Source organism: Sphaerodactylus townsendi, linkage group LG02 (assembly GCF_021028975.2).
Source record: "Sphaerodactylus townsendi isolate TG3544 linkage group LG02, MPM_Stown_v2.3, whole genome shotgun sequence".
Lineage (NCBI taxonomy): Eukaryota > Metazoa > Chordata > Lepidosauria > Squamata > Sphaerodactylidae > Sphaerodactylus > Sphaerodactylus townsendi.
This window is the reverse complement of record NC_059426.1, coordinates 116,012,600-116,029,739: the sequence shown is the minus strand read 5'-3', so window position 1 is coordinate 116,029,739 and position 17,140 is coordinate 116,012,600. Positions and strand designations below refer to the sequence as shown.

At 43.3% G+C, this 17,140-nt stretch overlaps 1 protein-coding gene across 10 annotated transcripts in view; it reads left to right on the top strand.

The window, feature by feature from the left end:
• Window positions 1-802: 802 nt before the first annotated feature.
• The window catches only part of CKAP5 (cytoskeleton associated protein 5), a 90,148-nt gene continuing 73,810 nt past the window's right edge, over window positions 803-17,140 (top strand). For 7 of the 10 annotated variants that reach the window (XR_007243480.1, XM_048483824.1, XM_048483823.1 and 4 more), the window contains exon 1: window positions 803-896. The gene's annotated coding sequence lies outside the window, so the exon portion shown is untranslated. Of the gene's footprint in view, window positions 897-928; window positions 1,070-5,671; window positions 5,896-17,140 lie in introns of those variants that run through there. The other 3 variants (XM_048483818.1, XM_048483819.1, XM_048483817.1) reach the window with 3 other exon arrangements.

The following is a 17,140-nucleotide window of genomic DNA, read 5'->3' as shown; positions in this document are numbered from 1 at the left end:
TCGCAAAAGGTCAATGCAACTTCTGGATCTGGATCTCACACCCCCCCCCCCCCGCTTCTGGTCTCTCTAGCATTCCCCAAAAAAACTTTTTAGATCTGCTCCCCCCCCCCCTTTTTGGATCTGCCTTTCATACCCCAAATTCTGACTGGCAGGAAGCAGAGGCTCGCAGCCGGGGTGCGGGAAGAGGAGGCGCGACACCTGCTGTTTAGCCGAGGCGGGCTAGATCAATCGGGGGGGGGGGGCTCTTCTACCCCCCCACCCCTCGCCGGCTTCTGTGACTTCGTTTCTTCGTGTGCGCGCGTTTGTTTTATTTCATTGGCAGAACTTCTGCGCGTTGATCTACAATAGGCAGAAAGTTTCTGCCACAAACCCACAAAATAAGGCTTTTCTTAAGACTCTAACTCTGTGTAACTGATGCTCTACCTGTTGAATATGTGCCTGATCTGGCACATATTCTCCAGACTCCCTTCGTTTTAGCAGTGTGGAAACCTGCCCAAGCACGCCCTGCCTCAGTCCAGCACCGCCCTGTTCGGTCTCCACGGTGCTGCATGCAAACAGCCAGCTCTCAGTGGAGAGGCTCTCAGGAAAGGGCAATAGCTCTGCCGGCCCAGCGCTGCCGCCGCCGCCCACTGAACAAACGCCGGAAAAACAATCGTTGGAAGAAGGGCCAGAGGCTGCCCGAGACAGACGCCACCGCCCCGCCCCTTGTCGGAAGACAGCCATGCGACGCAGTTGGCTGATTCAAACTGTCCAGTGAAGTCCCAGATCCGGAATGAAGGCGGGCTCAGCGAAGACCAATGAGGACGAAAGATATTGAGAGGTGCGGCCTGTGCTGGTGATTTCAAACCTGGCTGAGGAGCGGCCCGAGGTTTACTGGTTGGCCAGACTCGGCCTAGGTGAGTAGGCATCGAGAGCCCCTCACTGGCGTGCGAAGGTGCGGGGTTTAGGTTTGGGTGACGCTTGCTGGATGCAGAGGCTGAGGAACGACCATTATGGCGAGCGGGGTCGAGCGTCGCCCCCATCGTTGTTTCATGCCAGTTCCGACGTCTCTGGCGATCTGATCTCCGAGGTATTAAAATGCCAGCCCCATTGCTTTTAGTGGAGCCTCCCCCTTGGAGCTAATGGAGCGATGGGTCTGGTGGTGCACTAGCAACGCCCGGCAGTGGTCGGCGGGGGTTCCTGTCTTAGGAACACACACGCCCCCACCGAACGCATGAGAGTGCTGAAGTGTCTGCTGAAAATAATACAGTGCCTAGTACCTGTACTTTATGCATGGTGGACTGCACTTATATCTGTAGATTTATTTATTTATTTATTATTTAAACTTTTATACTGCCCCATCCCCGAGGGGCTCTGATCTTGCATTAATACCTGTAGATCTGCAGACACTTAGGATCTGCTCGGATTAAAAGTCCACTATAATGCGCAACTTGAGGTGCTCCCACGTAGGTAGTGCTCCTTTCCAGTAAGATGTAAATGGTAGATGAGGCTCTATTTCTGAGATAATCTCTCTGAAACCAAATGAATCATAGAGTTGGAAGGGTCCATAGAGACCATCCTAGTCCAACTCCCTGCCCAATGCAGGGTCAGCCTAAAGCAGTGGTGGCGAACCTTTGGCACTCCAGATGTTATGGACTACAATTCCCATCAGCCCCTGCCAGCATGGCCAATTGGCCATGCTGCCCGGGGCTGATGGGAACTGTAGTCCATAACATCTGGAGTGCCAAAGGTTCGCCACCATGGGCCTAAAGCATCTCTGACTAGTGTTTGTCCAGCCACTGCTTGAAGACTATCAGTGAGAGGGAGCTCACCACCTCCCTAGACAACTGATTCCTCTGCTGAACTACCCTTAATTTAACCGCCCCCCCAAAATCCATCCAGTACTTTTTCCACTTGTAATTTATACCCATTATTGTGAGTCCCAACCTCTGCTGCCAACAGCAATAGCTCCCTGCCCTCCTCTGACATGCTTTCAAATACTTTCAGAGAACAATCATGGCCCTCCTCAAACTCCTCTTCTCCAGTCTGAACATTCCCACATTCCTCAGCCTTTCCTCTTAGGGCTTGGTCTCCAGGCTCCTGATCATCTTCATTTCTCTCCTTCGCACCACTTCATTCTGTCTCCAAATCTTTTTTGAAGTGAGACCTTCAGAACAACACACAGTACGCCAGGTGCAGTCAGTGTGGTGTACAGTGTGACTGTGACAACTTGCTATTTAGACAATCCAATTTAGACAAACCTTTTTTTGCCACTGCATCACACAGATTGCTCATATTTAGCTTGCAGTCCACCAAGAACTTGTTCACACACACTGCTACCCAGAAGCGACCCTACCCAGTATGTGTACTTCTCATTTTTGTTACCCAGATGTAGAACTCTGCACTTATCTTTATTGAATTAAAACTTGTTCACATCTGCCCACTTTTCCAGATCTCACTGAATTTTATCCCCTTCTTCCCAGCTGTTTGCTACTCCTCCCAAACTGAAAGAGGTTAACTTTGCTTTCTCTCTTGAGCAACGAATGCTGGAATCCAGTTGCTGTCTTTTTATACATACATAGCTGCCATGTTTCAAGAAGGGATAGAAAAGTCCTTGTTGTCCAAGTGCTTAGCTGTTTGATACCAGCACCCTGAAACTGAAAATAGTTTTAGCTTTTCTCAAGAATAACATGTAAAAATATTTTCAGTCCTTTTCTGAAGATACATGTTAAAAAGGTGGGTGAATTTTTAAAATAAACAAAATGAAGTCTTCCCAAGCCCTCTTGACTAGTTGAAGAATAGGTACGTTATAAGTATTTTAAGAAATAAAGTTGTGTCTTGAAGTGAAAGACCACCTATGAAAATGCTACACTTCTGTGATCGAAAATCTGCTTCCATTAAGTGCTTTGTTTCAAGGAGAGATGGAAAAGTTCTGGGTATCCAAATGTTGAGGTACTTGAAATCAGTAGATTTAGATGCATCGAATTGCAGTGTATGTGGCTTATTACAAGACTTGGAAAGCCCATAGAATGTAATGGGTCTATTTCACAACTCTTTTGATCCTTAACATTCTGCAGAATACATTTTTGAACTTTAGCCAGACATTATTGTAGAGTTTTGTGCTGTATCCTTTTGCAGCTTCATAATTAATAATTAATTGGATCATTTAGCATAATTAATTGGATCATTTAGCAATAATCAACTGTTCTCATATTTAATATTGTGGATCTGCACTTGAATTATTTGCTTTATATTTCGGGTTACAGAAACTTTTAGTTGTTTGCTCATATTTAATATTGTGGATCCGCACTTGAATCATTTTCTTTAAATTTCTGGATACAGAAATTCTTAGGCATCTACTGCTTGCAAGTAGGCTAACAATTACTGTCTAAAATGTTTCATCTGAATGAGATACACTTCAAAGCTTGGAAATACAGAAAGAAGCTTTGATACTGTATGATGCAAAAATCGCTATGTCCTGGATTTCTTGCTCCCCCCTCCTTTTGCATCCAACTAAAATTAGGTCAAAATATGTACGTACGCATATGTAGTAACTTGTTCTGTTTTCTCTCACATATATCAAATGTATTCTGCTTCCTCTGCTTTTTGCTGCTGGATTTTGTTAGTATAAACATGGTTTAATAACAATCGTGAATTTGGAGGACACTTATTGTTGCATATTAGCGCCCCCCCCCCCCCAGCAGTTCCTTTCGATTATGGTACTTCAATGTCTTCATCAGAACTCTTTGTAATACTAGTGGTGGAAAGTACTGTCAAGTTGCTCTTGACTTATGGCAATCCTGTAGGGTTTTCAACACTGGAGACGAATAGAGGTGGTTTGCCATTGCCTGCTCTTTTGTTACACTACCAAAGCATAGTTGTTATGAACAGCAGACTCTAATCTGAAGAACCAGGTTCCATTCCCCACTCTTCCACATCAAGCCTGGTGGGTGAACTTGAGATCATCACAGTTCCCTCAGAACTCTATCAGTTCACTTGGAGGCAGGCAATGGCAAACCACCTCTGAACCACTCTTGCCTTGAAAACGCTGCCAAGGTTGCTGTAAGTCAGCTGTGACTTAAAGGTGCACACACACGTACACACACAAGTGGAAAACAGAGAAATCCAGCAAACAGAGAAAACCAATTAGAATCATCACCATGCTATACTCAGTACTGCAACTGATGTTTACCTTAAATTTTGAAACAGTGATTTTTACCACCTTGGGCTTCCCCTGCTCTATGTTCCACTTTTTAATAATCTATTTATAGTATTTTTCAAACTTTATTGTAGGTGGAGCTGTTGAGGCAGAGGGACTGAGTGCCATCTGAATCCAAGCCTCTTGTTTTGGGAATCTTTAATAAACTGTAATTGTGTTACCACATTGACTTTGTTAGTTGTAAATTATAGGATTAGACCTATAGGGAAGGGACAATCTAGCAATTTAATAATAAATACATTTTATTTTTAAAAAGTAAATTATGATCTCACAGTTTCAGAAATATGAAAAGTGCTAATGGTAGTCATGCTAATATATATTTTCCCTTTTGATGTATGTAGAAAAGAATTCTGCTTGGGTTTCTGCATGCTTACTATATGGTACCACGTAGACAAGTGGTGGAGCTCAATTGTCATTGACCTTTTAGTCTTTTACTGCTAAGGTCATTGAATAGTTCACATGCTAAAGGGATAATGCAGTATTTATCTTCTCTTCATAACTCACATTATTGCAGCAGCATCAATTTCACTTGGTTAGTGTTGCTGTAATATTTTTCAGTACAATGATAAGCATTAACTTAAACTTTTTTCCCCTGCAAGGTTAAGAAATTTTAACAGAGTATGGAAGTCAGGCTGTCCATATGTCTCTTCCTTGAATTGTGTTTCAAAGCAGTGTTGATACATGTCTCAGTCTAGTAGTTGAAGGGATATCTGGAATGCCGAAGTAAATCTGAGGCAAGGTGTTGCATTTCCAGAGGAAGCTATGCGCATTTACTGTAAGCTAAGGAGATTTCAGAGGCCATGTCAGTCTACATCTTTTGCCATAGGTTTTTCTAGCTTGAGACAATAACAGGTGCTGATAAATCGTTACCAATGTTTTACCAGGAGTTGAAGGTTTTCATGATTGGAATCAACTGGCTGTTTTGAGTTTTCTGGGCTCTGTGGCCCTGGTCTGCTAGTTTCAGCCTATGGCTGGCACCTTCGGAGTTATGCTACTGCAAGATGTGTTTCTAATCCACCTTAGCCACACAGTCCTGTAAATTCACAACAGCCAGTTTTACCAGACTCTGTATGGCAAGTGAGTGTGGGCAGTCGTTTTTACCTCCATAGACTGTTTCTGTAGGCAGGAATCTATTTTGGGATACGATTTTGTCCAAATTGATGGGGGGTGCCTTTTACTGACGTGTTGCCAGGATGCGTTGTATGGCAGTCGGCTCGCTAGTGAAGCCGCCCATGAGATCTGGCGGCGGGCACTTATCAAGGCTCTGTGCCTTTCCCACTCCGCCTGCCAGCCCTACCAGCCGCGCTCCCCGTCAGCTTTGGCGGAGAGTGGCGGCGGGCCTTCTCACAAGAGCCCCCTTGACCTGCGGCGAGGGGGCGGGGTGCGCGCGCGTGCTGTGGAGGGCCGAGGGGGGTGTCTCTGCCTTTGTTGGTCACGTGGCCCCGGGAAGGCCGTCCTCGCAGGTGCGGCGGGAGGCGGAGGTTGGTGTCGGCGGCTGCAGCGCTCCGGGCCCCGCCCTTGGAGGAGGTGCCTCCTCTCCTGCCGGCCGGAGATGCCGTTGCCCGCCCGCTTTCCTCCCTCCGCAGCCGGGCCGCTGTCGCTGAGTGAGGGCGCGCTCGGCCTAGTTTGACCCGGGTGAGGCGTCGTCGTTCTCCAGTGTCCGGGACAGGCGGCGGCGAGGCGGCCTGGAGCTCAGAGTAAGCGGCCGAATGGCCTAAACAATGACGGGGGAGCGGCCTGGTACTGCTTGACTCTGCAGCCAATACCGGGCAGCGGCTCGTCGTCCGGCTGGCTGGCGCTCCTCACCGGAGGATGGTTTTGTCATAGCTGTCCGTGTCGACCGTTTCCGAGCTGCAGCGGCTGGACAGATGGGTCCCCGCCGAGAGCAGGGAGGGAAACGGTCTGCAGCCCTGTCGCGGGCGGGGGGGGGGCGTTATTGATGGGGGTGGGGGTCAGGCAGCGGATCGAGGTGCTCTGTGTGATCTTGGTTCGAGGGAAGGAACACCTTTTCGGGAGCCCCCTGCCTTGGTCTGTTAGTCACCTGAGTGCGAGGTGCGTGTAGGGTTGCCTCAAGTTAAGCTGTGACCCCGGAGCAATTCTTGACATTTAGGCTTTGCATACCGAAACGAAGGTTTTCTTTTGTGATGCTATACTTTGTGAACGTGAGTGGTTACACCAGTCTTGTCTCTTAAGTCTAACAGTAAGTTTTCCTTTGATTTTTTTAAAAAATTAATGATAATAGCGGTTTGCAAAATTTTATGGGGGGGGGGGTACTTGTCCTTTCCTCCTCTTTCCAGGTTGTGATTCCCTTTCTCTTAAACATTCAAAAATTGAAATAAATGTTATGGAAAGAAGTAGTACATAAGAACGTGATTCAAAACTGAACACTTTCATGCATTTTAGAGGCTAACCTCATAGAAAAGAAATGTCTATTCGCTGGGCACACCTTGGACTTTTCCTGATGCATTAAGTATTAAGGGTTTGATACCAAACTATATAGATGAGGCCTGAGTATTTATACTCAGTTTAATCAGTTTGAACAGCTTTTGTAAGGTTTTGATGAAAATGTAGAGTGGGAATCAGATAAGAGTGGGAATCAGATCAGTCTTCCATCTTTATTTTTTTGTTGCATAAATTAATAGAGGCAAATGGATTTGTGTTGAGTAGGGTGATTTTAATTTGTATTAATGTAAACAATGGTTTAATTCTGAAATGGAAAGAGGGATACTACCCGGTGACATTTCCTAACATAGCTTAAAAATTAAGTGTTACTTTACATTTTCAATTAGTTCCTTTTATTTGGTTACAAGTTTCTGAACAACTTCTAGAAGGCCATTACCAGTGAAGAATACAAGGACTCAAAAAGTTTCAAGGTAGCCGCTGTGCAAGCAACGGGTCCTTAATGACCCACAAGGGGATGGCACATCATGGCATTCACTAGCAGATTGTGTTTACAAAGTGATTTGCCATTGCCTTCCCCAGTCTTCTACACTACACCTCCAGAGAGTTGGGTACTGATTTTACTGGCTTCAAAAAGATGGGAGGCTGAGTTAAACTTGAGGTGGCTACCTGAAACTGACTTCTGTTGGGATTGAACTCAGGTCATGAGCAGAGGTATGACTGCAGGTTACCACTCTGTGCCACAAGGCTTAGTTAAAAGGTCTTAGAATGTCCAAATTCTATTTCCTCAGCAAACTGCAAATGCTGTGTTGAAAACTATTTCAAAGTAGAAGATTCAAGAGCTTGATTCTTGATTTCAGAAGGTAAAAGTTAAGTGTGGGGTTAATCATCCTGATTAACTGTTGTGGCTGTTTACAAAACGTCATTGATAAGCATTTTACTTGGGAATCTGTGGTACATGATTTCATTAAGCTTACTATTTAAATACGTGAGTACAGGATGGTAGGTAGGCAGTTTCTAATAAATATGCTTAGCATCCCACTGCACAGCTGCAAACTAATACCAATATAGTGGGGGGTGTTTGCTTAAGCTGCCCTGGGAACATGGAAGCATCTATTTCAGGTAACTTGGTTGTGCTGTTGGTCAGTTCAATCCTTGAAATGTGGTTTGTTGTGGAAGATGGATTTATACCACTGAGAAAGGCTGGGTGCATGATGTTTGAATATATTCCAAGTTCAAATCCATGATCAGCCAGAAAACCTGCTGGATGGCCCAGAATCAATTATTAGTTTTTTTGCCTAACATGCCACAGAATGATTGTGAAAATAAAATGAGAGTTGATTGGAGGTTTTGTTTTTTTAAAGCTGTGTTGATGAGGTACGTCTTGGCTGTTATGGATACCTTATTAAAATCTGCAATATTTACCTCCTGATTGAAATACTGAGCAAAAATTTCATTGTTTGCAGCAGATCAGGATATCTGTGGTAAAGTGCACTAGCTTGTAGAGTAGTGACCATGCAGAGAAGAACAACGTGCTGTTGAGTTGTACCTGACTCATGGTGACCCTGCCATAAAATATTCCAGGCAAGGCATGTACAGATGTGGTTTGCCATTGCATTCTTTCACATAGCAACACCAGTCTTCCTTGGTGCTTTCCCATCCAACTACTAACCATGGCCAATCCTGTTTAGCATCCAAGTTCTGATGACTGCTGGAAAAGCTGGACAATTAAGGCTGCTGTGACCACAGAGACAATGATACAAATACAAATTCCGTACCAGCTTAGTATGTATAGCGCTGTATGCTTTAGTTTAATGTATCTTTTGCTACCATTATTTTCTGCTGTCTTCCCTCTGTGGTCTTTCTCATAGGCTAAGTTCAGATGTCACAGAACGATTGCTCAGTGATTAGTAGTATGGAGCAGGTTGGTTGACCCACTGCTGATCTCCGCCCATTTCATCATTTGTATTGATGTTTCAATTGAGCAGGACTTTGGCTTGTGCTAATCAGGAGTTCCCTCCAAGCCATGTTGTGAAGTAGGTTTGCAAACCATGGGTGGGAGATGTGATAGTGTGACATGAACAGAGCTTTTTTAAAAAAATAATCATTGGGGCCCAAGGCGTGTCAGTTTTTGCTTATGAAATCCCGAAAGGTGCCTTGTATATTTTTTGTGCTGCATATATAGCCAGTTTTCATAAAGTGCCTACCATGACAGATGTGATAATTTTTAAAATATATAACAAGTATTTTGTGTGTGAGAGAGACCTTTAATTACTGATATGTAACAATAAAGTGGGTGATTTATGCCATGAACAGTGTAACCAAACATACAAGGATTTCTTACATACTTCAGTACTCCCCAAATATGGAGAAAAATGTGAGTTATTAAATTAAGGAAAAGGAAAGAAATATAAAAATCTGAGCAGGACTTAATGTGCTTAGAAGGTATGAAAAGTTGATAATTGCTTAAAAGAAAAAAAGGGGGGGATTAGGCTGCCCATGCCCCTGAAAACATAGAGAATTGTGGAGAGGAGAAAGCTTGGCGGTGCAGAAGCTTTCTAGTTTGTTCCCCAACCCCTTCCTTACAAAAACTTGTTGCTTTCGGAATGTTAAAGTACTGCGAAATAAAATCCCTGCAACTTCTGTTTTATAGCTACTGCACTGTGTTTAGGCTTTAGTAGTGATTACAAGTTTTTAAAGGCTTTAGTAGTGATTACCAGTTTTTTAGCTTTGCACTGTGAGAGAACTGTCTTACGCTTGCTTTGAAATGTACATTTATGAACCGTGTGTTAAATTAAGGTAATGTGTAAACTGCAAGTAAACTGTAGGCCATCTCTTTTAATGCCAATGATCTGTTTAGCGTTGGCTGATTACACACAAGGTAACTGCTGTGTGATGTGCAATGGGGCAAATGTCTGTTACAGCAAGATTTGTTGTATGGATGTATTTCCTCAAGTCCCACTTTCACTTTCTAGTCTCCCCGCTGAAAAATGAGACCACTTCTAGCACAAATTTAATTTTGCTTGACCGCCAGAGCAGGGAGATTTTCCAGTGAGCACAGCTTTGCCCCCTACCTTTTCCATCCGCCCATGGCCAGACTGCCTAGCTCCAACCTTCCCACTCTTTGCACTGCTGTCCATGCCTTCCCCCTTGCTCCCCTTCCATGTTGCTGGCTCCTTTCTTCTTTTTAAAACACCCATAATGATATATCAACATATTGTTGTAACAGGGGAGCAGTCCAAGCAGGGTCTGTTTCTGGCTCCACCCTATCTTCCCCACTCTGCTTCTGCCCTCCCTGATGATCTGGAGGGCTTTCTAAAACTTTGTTTTAAACAAGCCTTCTTTTTAAAACAAGCCTGTCTCCAGCTGGAAGAGAGAGTGAGTGTGAGCATCTGTGAAAGAGAATGGGGGAGGATATCAGCTCTATAGTATTGGGTCTCCTGAGTGTTATGATATCTGTGCCTTTAAGAGGGGCACGGAGTTAAGAGAACCAGGAAGCAGAGGCCTGTTGAAACTAGCTGTGGGGAGGCCCGAGGCAAGTGTTCCATGAGTAATGTGCCATTGTGAGCCTTTCACATTTGAAGAGTTTTAGCTGTTGGATTCAACAAGCTTTGGAACCTTACAGACACTGTACTTTCTTATTGTCCTTGTTTTGTAAAGTTTTTAGAACCCTGGTGAGCTTTTTCTGCTGCGTTTAAACGATGTGTGAAGCAGATTGGCCAGTGTAAAAGCTTAATCACTTCAGGTAGCAGTCTATAGATAACTTTTGTAAATTTAAAAACTGATGAAGCAAATTGCTTTGCATTTAAAAGACTTTTTAAAATCTGACAGCAGCATATTTTAATTTCTAATAAATGGAATTTAGTGAGCTACAATTCACTCTTTGAATTTGTTCTCTTCGAGTTTACTATCAAGGAATACCAGGGTTGCTAAATCGAGGCAGGCAATGGCAAACCACCTTTGAATGCCTCTTGCCTTGAAAAACCTGTGGGGTTGTCACGGGGTCAACTGTTACTTGATGCAAAAAACCCCATTTAGTATGTTTCTGTGTCTCTGGTCTGCCAGTAATAGCAGTTTTAATATAGTTCACATTGTCATCTCCAAAGATTATGTGCTATTTAGTTAATGAATATCAAGGAATTTAGATTGTATGTCTCTAGTAATTGGCAGTGGAAGTACCGGTAGACTATTATTGCAAAGCAGAAATTAGGATGCCTGGAATATTAATGCTTACAAATTGGTGTGTGTACAACTCAGTACAGGGCTTCAAATGATCTTTTATGTGGGAAAGAGTCACTCCCAAACTGTGGAGAGAACTCATGCACTGTTGCCCAAAGAATGACCTATCTATATACTTGCTGCCATTTCTGCAGGAGTCATTCACATGTAATTTGTGGATCCTTATCACAAGAACCATTTTCCTCCTTTCCTCAAGTTTTTCTCGTGATATTTGAGGGTGGCTTTTGGGTTCTCTGCAGTCTATGTATTGCACTACAGCATGCTTGCCTAAACGCCCTCAGTTTAAACCCTTCATCCAAGAGGGTCCCTTTTCTTTGTTGGTGGCATATCATAATATGGAGAAATCACTTTTTTGGTAACTGGAGTCCACAATTTATGTATATTCTAGCCTTTACTTTGGCATTTGAAAAGAGTAAAAGTTATGTGTTGTACCATTTCAGGTGTATGTTGTTTTATTTCCTTTGTGATGAAATAATGTGATAGTTGTAAGTGCTGATGCTCGTTTATCATGGGAGCATACCCTGTTTATTTCCTGAGTTTACCCAACTAAGCTTGGCTAGTATTTGGATGAGAGACCTCCAAAGACTATCAGGATATGAGGGCAGGCAATGGCAAACCGCCTCTGAACTTCTCTTGCCTCGAAAATCCTACGAGGTCACCATAAGTCAGCTATGACTTGATGACAAAAAAGAGACTGTTGACCTGAAACAGTTATTTATATCCAAAAAAGTAATTGCATTTTCTAAATACAGGGTAGCTATATCCTCAATTTTTAATGCTCTTATAAAATAGCTACAGAAGATGGATACATTGAGACCTTTTAAAAATTCCTCTTTTTGGAAAGTTTGGGACATTTCCCCCCTTTATATTCCTGTTGGGATAAACAGTGGAATGGGGAGAGGTGTTTTCATTGCTGACTTGGCCCTCCCTTAGATATATCCTTGGATTCATCCTGTGTGTTTCTGTTCCAGTCTCATTTGACAATGACTATAATAGCTAATTTATGAATTGTCTAATTTTTCTACTAAGTTTAATTGGGAAATGTCAGTAGTTTTTGAACTACTGCTTTCTGTACTACTACTCCTCTCCCACTTTGTTGGCACTTGACAAACCCTAGAACAGATTTTGGTGGTCACCATGTTGGGGAACCCTGACCTATAAAAGGAAGAGAAGGAGAGATGGTTTTTACCCACTTTTCTCTAACAAAAGGAATCTCAAAGTGGCTTACAACAGTTGCTTTCTGGGGTAGGTGAGGCTGAGAGAGTTCTAAAAGGACTCTGATTAGCCCAAGGTCACCCAGCAGATTTCATGTGGAGGAGTGTGGAAACAAATCCAGTTCACCATATCATCATCATTATCACCATCATCACCACCATCATCATCATCACCACCACCACCACCACCTAATTAATTAATTAATTAATTAATTAATTAATTAATTAATTAGGGGCCCCCCCACCCCCAAAGGGCTCAGAGTCCACCACTCATATAGAGATGGGGGAAAACAAATCTGGTTCACCAGCTTGGAGTCTGCCTCTCTACACCACTACACCAGGCTGAATATATATGACTTTATCCTTGCTGGAAATGGTTGGAATTGAATCAGGGACTTTTGGCATGCTGAGAAGATGCTCTACCGCTGAACCACAGCCCCTCTTCTAAACTTACACCCTTCTGTGGGTTCCTTAGGATGGCATTGTGCGTGATCTTAATGAGTCTTGCATAGATACAAAAATTTTTTATAGGTTAAGCTACCTGCTATTTTCTGGAGCAAATGCAAATCGCCTATTTGAGTATTTTAGTATCTTTCTCTGTGGTTCTGTGTCAATGTTATTTGCAGGTATAATTTCCCATCTACTTATTAGAGACACCAGACATTAACTGTGATAATTTGTACCAACTGCAGAAGCATTTTGAATTGTTACATAGCTTGGATGTATGATCTCTGGATCTCAGCTGTCCCTAGAGTTTGTTATGCAGAGAGCATGTTGTGATAGGATGAAATGATGCAGCATTGCTCTGGAATTGCATGTTTTGTGAAAGCACAGATGCTTGAAGCAGAGACAGTAAAACAGATTTCAGAAAATTAGAGTACTTCACACTGGAAAATAATGGATATTTTATTATTTATGTATTTATGTAAAACATTTGCATTCTGCCTTTCTACATAACTTTGGGGGCCCAGATCGGTGAACCATCAAAAATATTAAAACCAGCTTTCAGCAGACTCACAAATAGAATTGAATGTTCAATTAAACCCATAAACAAAGGAAGGTCAGTGAAGGAGTGCCATATAAAACAAAACAAAAAATCACTGATGAAGACAACAGTGATTTTGGAGCAGATGAATCTCCCTGAGGAGGGGATTCCATGGCTTGATTTCTCTTGTGGGTTTTTTATTAAGTCTATTGTGTGTCAGAAGAAGAATTTGCCCTTTATATTACCCCAACTTAATCTTGTATAATTGGAGTAATACTAGCTCTGATGAGAAGGGATTTTTAAAAGTATGCTAAAATAGCATAAGTCTTAAATTCCTATAGGATGTTATGTTCTCTGCCAGTAGGGCTCGATCACCTGTATGGTTAGGTTCCCATCCCCATTGACCGGGCAGGGCTATTCAATTTTTTTGCAAAGCCTCCTGGGCAATCAGGGCCTGACCTCTTCAGCTTTGTTATCCTTTTCTGAAAGAGCTGCAGAGCTATGCCCCATGAGACCTTGTAAAAAATAAAAATGAAGGAGAATGGAAGAAGAGATAGGGAGATGGAAGAAGGAAGTTACAACCCTCCCAACCATGGACTCTGCCTCCAAGTTAGCCAGAGGGAGCTGGGATAAGTCCTCTTTGGAGACTCCCAGCATGGTTGGGGAGAAGACAGTTGTGGTTTCTCTGAACACTGCAACTGTTGGACCAGCAGTGGAACTTAGCAAATTTACAGAAACATTGGACTCCCCACTCAGGACTGCACAGTGAGCTGCTAGCATGCCCCGCTGTGTGGCAAAGTTGGACAGCACCAGAGAGCTGGAAGGCTGGGAAGATCTGCTATGGGAGAGGCCATGCACCCACAGCTGACACCAGTAACTTGGCCTTGGAACGTCCAGGAGATAAGAAGCCCTTGCGGGGAGCACAGGCTAGAAGACCAACTTCACAGCAAGACCTGGCATTTTAGGGCCTGGCTGACTCTGTGGCTGGAAGCTCAAATGTGATAGGATCGCCGTGTTTTTCCATTCTCTTCCCACTGCAAACTACAACAAAATCCTGGGCACAGTGGGGGCTTCCTGGGGGGGGGGGGTCAGTGCTATCAAAGGATGGCAACTGGGATCTACCTTCCCAACCCCCTCCACCCAGTAATGGTAGAGACTGTGGGCCTTCATCTCCAGCAACTTCAATCATTCCTGCAAGTGGCCCTCCTGCTTTCCCTAATTGTAACCTTGTGGATAACTGCAGCACAACCTCTACAAATGGCTGCCCATTTAACCCCACCAACAATTCTCAGAGCCTTAGGCATACAGCCAGGAACACATCACCTCAGGTGACTTTGACCCAGGAGCAGCCCGCTGAGAGTTGCAGACAGCAGAGGTTACCAAGAGAAGAGGTTGACAGTGATGCGGGAGAGAGCTCCTCGGGGGAATTGGAATGCTTCTGAAGGGGGAAGAGCAAGAGGAGGCATGGGTACTACCCCAGGACCCACAGGGGACCAGACGTGGATTTCTGTTCCACCAGATCTCATCAGATCTCTGAGTCAGAGTGGGAGGAAGGAGAGTAGTCGGGAGAAGTGCAGGAGAGGCCTCCACAAGACTGTCCCCACTGGAACATTTTCAAAGGCTTCTGAGTAAGGTGGTGACAAAGGTGATCCACCCATGTTGTCATCTTCCAACACAAAGTTCAATAGCAGGGCCTTCAAATAACAATACAAAGTAGCAAACTACTGATCCTTCCTGTCCTGTATGTCTTTAATGGTCCATGGTATTCATAAAACTCTCATCCAGCATGATATTTCAAACAAATCAACTAGTACAGGGGTAGGGAACCTGCGGCTCTCCAGATGTTCAGGAACTACAATTCCCATCAGCCTCTGTCAGCATGGCCAATTGGCCATGCTGGTAGGGGCTGATGGGAATTGTAGTTCCTGAACATCTGGAGAGCCGCAGGTTCCCTACCCCTGAACTAGTAGCACCACAGTTTTGTCAGGGTTAAGTTTCCGCTTATTAGCCAACTTTAGCCATCACCTATTCATGGTTTCTGCATGCTCCTTGGGACCTGCAGGTTGAGCTAGATGGAAGTGCGTTTCACCTGCATATTGGTGGCAACTCAGCCTAGACTTCTGCATGACCCCTTCCAGAGGCTTTACATAAATGTTGAAAAGCATGGGGAACACAATGGAACTTTGGGGAACTTCAATAACCAAGGACCAGAGCAGCAGCCCCATCCCAGGACCATACTCTGAAATGTAGCTTCAAGGTAGGACCTAAAGCACCATGAAACAGTGCCTCTCAGTCTTGAAAAGTGATCCAGAAGGATACTGTGATCGACAGTATTGAAAGCTGTAAAGAGATCCAGGAATTTCAACAGGATCACACTTCCCCTGACCATCTCCTGATGCATGTTATCCACCAGGGCAACCAAGGCCATTTCAGTCCCATAAGCAATCCTTAAACCAAATTGGAATTGATCTAAATGATTTGCTTTATTCAGGAATCTGTGAAGCTGCCCAGCCACTATTCATTTAGTCATCTTGTTCAAGAATGGTATGTTTGAGATTAGATGGTAGTTATTCAATTGTCCTGGGTACAGAGTAGGTTTCTTCAGGAGTAAATGCGCCACTGCCCTCTTCAAGGCAGGAACAGCCACCCAGTCTCTTGGGAGGGTTTTGTATCTCCTGAGCCCAACGTGCCAACTTGCCCTTCCTAGCAAATTTAAGCAGCCAGGACAAGGTCAAAGAAACAGGTAGTATGTCTCAAACTTACAAGAATCCTGTCCACATCTTTAGTGGTGTCAAGGGTGTCAAGGTTCCCGAGAGCTCACTCAGGACCAGATTGTGCGTAGGCTCTTGCTCTGAATCAAACACTTCACACAAACAAGAAATAAAGGTAATATTTTTTATTAATTAAAAAGAGTTCATAGGCACTGATAACCACGGGTGCAAATGGTACAAAAAACAAACTGGAAAATAGAAGTGGCTAAAATGATAAAGCAAAGTCCCAGTAGAATCCAATCAGAGAGGTTCATTTCTGTGTTGCCTTAGTTCCATGTAGCAAGCTGTATTCTTCCAAGTCAGGAACAGAGTTCAAAGGAATGTAAAGTTCAAAGTGATGATTTGAGATACGAAATACAGAATAGCTAGCCAAAAGAGAGATACCTTCCAATAGCATATTAAAACTACCGTATATACTCGAGCATAAGATGACTCGAATATAAGCTGAGGCACCTAATTTTACCACAAAAAACTGGGAAAACGTTGACTCGAGTATAAGTCTAGGTGGGAAAAGCAGCAGCTGCTGGTAAATTTCAAAAATAAAAATAGATACCAATAAAATTACATTGAGGCATCAGTAAGTTAAATGTTTTTGAATATTTATTTCAAAGAAAAACAGTAAACTAGCTCTATAAGTGGAAAAGAGGGTCAACAAAAACAATATGGTATCAACAATAACTTTAAAGTACAAAAACCTTAGCTCAATCAGCAACCAAACTAAAACACAAGAGTTAAAATCCTTCAAAACGGGATTCCTCCTCCTCATCTGTATGCCAAAATGTAACCCAATTTAGATTTTAAGAGGGATATTATCAGAAATGGAAAAGGAGTTCAAGTCTTTGAGAATGTGATCCCACCTTGTGACCCTTAACATTCACCAGACTTACAACATAAGAAACTTTAAATCTGTTTTCTGTTTCATAAACAATAGTGTGCAGTATAACAATGAAATATGGCAAACCAATACAGAAACAATAATCAACATATAATAGTTCTGGCCTGCTATGCAAAACAGACTAGCAGGGTCTCAGTCCTTTACAGTCCTCTCTAGCTGTGTCCTGTGGTACTGTTGATGCAGCTACAGGCCTCTTAACAATTCTGAGGAAATGGAGCCTTTTCTTCCTTATATGGAAAATCTGAACTCTTTAGCTCCCCCTAATGGACCCTGGTTTACACAAAAAGAGCTTCAGCTATAGCACATACAGTTGTATATAAATACCGTTTATACTTGAGTATAAGACCCGAATACAAGCCGAGGGGGGCTTTTTCAGCACAAATAATGTGCTGAAAAAGTCGACATACATGAGTATATAGGGTATATAGAAAAACCCCT